The following is a 3,242-nucleotide window of genomic DNA, read 5'->3' on the forward strand; positions in this document are numbered from 1 at the left end:
TTTTTAATTTCTTTTCTTTAAGTATACTAATTATAGGCCTACAATCTCTTCTGGCTTGTAGGATTTCTGCTGAAAGCTCTACTGTTAGTCTGATGAGGTTCCCTTTGCAGGTGACCTTCCCTTCTGTCTAGGTGTCTTTAATATTTTTTCTTTATTGTAGACCTTGGAGAATCTGATAACTATGTGCCTCAGGGATTGTTGCATTGTATAATATCTTGTAGGGGTTTTCTAAATTCTCTGAATTTTAATGTCAACCTCTCTGGCAAGATTGGGGAAAATTTCATGGACTATATCTTCAAATATATTTTCCACATTGCTTGCTCTCTCTTACTCTTTCAGGGATGCCAGTGAGTCATAGGTTTGGTCTCTATGTAAAAATATGGAACTCTTTATGAGTTTCCATGTCATCCTTATACAAGGGCCATTTTAATCCTCTCTGTATCATTCCAATTTTATTATACGTATTGCCAAAGTAAGCACCACTTATAACTGTTTTTGCAAACTCTTTACATTTCCATAAAATGTCTTCCACCATGCTCAACAACTTTCCTCTACAGTACATTCTCACAACTGATTGGATGCTGGCAAAATAGAAATTGTTCTATGGGAGCTTTGCCACAGGTTAGAGCAGAACATGAGGGTGAGTGTACACTTTGGACTACATGTCTTAAAGAGATAATGTTTCTCTCACCATTGGTAAATAGGAAAACAAAGAGCAAGTTCTCCTGCATTATTTTTCAAATGATAGGAAGAGCAGTTAAAAAGGTATAAGGACCAAAGAGAATATTCACCTTGACCCTCTGAAGGTTCACTGAAAAATGAGCTCACAAAAATTAGATTTATGGGAGAAAAGGCATATGAATTTATTTAACATGTATACATGGAAGCCTTCAGAATAAAGACCCAACCCCTCCAGTGGGGTACAGAAACGTATATATCACCACAAGGTTACAGAAACATGGGGACATGAGCACTTCAATAACTGCTAAAAGGAGCTCTAAATCTTGAAGAAAATCCTTGAAATACACCAAAATAGAACTTCCTTAAAGCATAAATCTCACAGGATCTACAAAACAATAGCACAATTAAAAAAAGATATTCAGGCAACAACTAGCACAATTAATAGAATAGTACCTCACATCTCAATGCTAACATTGAATGTAAGTGGCTTAATGCTCCTCTTAAATGATACAGCATGGAAGAATGGATAAGAATTCACCAACCAAGTATCTACTGTCTTCAAGAGATTCACCTAACACATAAGAACTCACACAAACTTAAGGTAAAGAAGTGGAAAAGATATTCCATGCAAATGGACACCAAAAACGAGTGGGAGTAACTATTCTTATATCAGACAAAACAGACTTTAAAGCAACAAGAGTTAAAAAAGACAAAAAGAAACATTATATAATGGCAAAAGGACTAGTCCAACAGGAAAATATCTGTCCTAAATTTATATGCAGCAAATAAACACTGGAGCTCCCAAATTTATAAAAACAATTACTACTAGACCTAAGAAATGAGATACATAGCAACACAATAATACTGGGGACTTCAATACTCCACTAGCACTAGACAGGTCATCAAGACAGAAAGTCAACAAAGAAACAATGTACATAAACTACACCCTAGAACAAATGGTCTTAACAGATATTTACAGAACATTCTACCCAACAACTGCAGAATATACATTCTATTCTTCAGCACAATAAACATTCTCCAAGATAGACCATATGACAGGACACAAAACAAGTCTCAATAAATCTAAGAAAGTTGAAATTATATCAAGTACTCTCTCAGGCCACAGTGGAATAAAATTGGAAATAAACTCCAAAAAGAAGCCTCATAGCCATGCAAATACATGAAAATTAAATAACTTTTCCTGAATGATCACTAGGTCAATAATGAAATCAAGACGGAAATTTAAAAATCTTTGAACTAAATGACAGTTGTGACACAGCATATCAAAACCTGGGGGATAAAGTGGTGCTAAGAGGAAAGTTCATAGCATTGAATGCCTACTTCAAAAAGTTTGAAAGAACACAAACAGACAATCTAAGGTCACACATCAAGGTACTACAGAAACAAGAACAAACCAAACCCAAACTCAACAGAAGAAAAGAAATAATAAAGATCAGAGCAGAACTAAGTGAAATTGAAACAAAATGAAAATACAAAAGATAAGTGAAACAAAACTGGTTCTTTGAAAAGATAAACAAAATTGATAGACCACTGGCAAGGTTAACCAAGAAAAAAAGGAGAGAATATCCAAATATTAGGAATGAAACAAGAGATATTGCAACTGATACCACAGAAATACAAAAATTTATTCAAGGCCACTATGAACATCTTTACATACACAAAATAGAAAACCTAGAAAATATGGTCAAATTTTTGAAAATGTACAACCCTCCTAGATTAAACCAGGAAGACATAGAAACTCTGAACAGACCAATAATAAGTGGCAAGATTGAAATGGTAATTAAAAAGTTACCAAAAAAAAAAAAACTCCAAGACCAAACAGATTCATGTCTGAATTTTATCAGACATTCAAGGAAGAATTGGTACCAATCCTATTGACACTATTCCAAAGAATAGATAACGAGGAAATTTTCCCTAATTCATTCTATGAAGCCACTATCACCTTTATTCCAAAACCAAGAAAGGACATAACAAAAAAAGAAAACTGCAGACCAATATCCCTGATAAACATAGATGCAAAAATCCTCAACAAAATACTAGCTAACCGAATCCAACAGCATATCAGAAAGATAATCCAACTTGAGCAGATGAGTTCATACCAGGGATGCAGGAATGTTTAACATATGCAAGTCAACAAATATGACACACCACATAAACAGAATTAGAAACAAAAATAACATAATAATCTCAATAGATGCAGAAAAAGCATTTGACAAATCTAGAATCCCTTTATAATTAAAGCCCTTAGCAAAATTGGCATAGAAGGGCCATACCTTAAGGTAATAAAAGCCATCTATGACAAACCCATAACTAACATTATACTGAATGGAGGAAATGTGAAAGCATTCCCCCTGAGAATTGGAACAAGACAAGGATGCCCACTTTCACCACTTTCTCTTCAACATAGTACTGGAAGTCCTAGTCAGAGCAATCAGACAAAAGAAAAAAATAAAGGGCATCTGAATCAGTAAGGAAGAAGTCAAACTGTCATTCACCGATGATATAATCATATGCCTACAAATCATATAATCATCACTAAT

At 34.3% G+C, this 3,242-nt stretch overlaps 1 non-coding gene across 1 annotated transcript; it reads right to left on the reverse strand.

Annotated features, from left to right (window-relative positions):
- Window positions 1-373: 373 nt before the first annotated feature.
- Window positions 374-480, reverse strand: LOC115834509. Its single transcript, XR_004029457.1, has one exon. It is a non-coding gene; the product is annotated as a U6 spliceosomal RNA (small nuclear RNA).
- Window positions 481-3,242: the final 2,762 nt, after the last annotated feature.

This window comes from Nomascus leucogenys, chromosome 3, assembly GCF_006542625.1.
Source record: "Nomascus leucogenys isolate Asia chromosome 3, Asia_NLE_v1, whole genome shotgun sequence".
NCBI lineage: Eukaryota > Metazoa > Chordata > Mammalia > Primates > Hylobatidae > Nomascus > Nomascus leucogenys.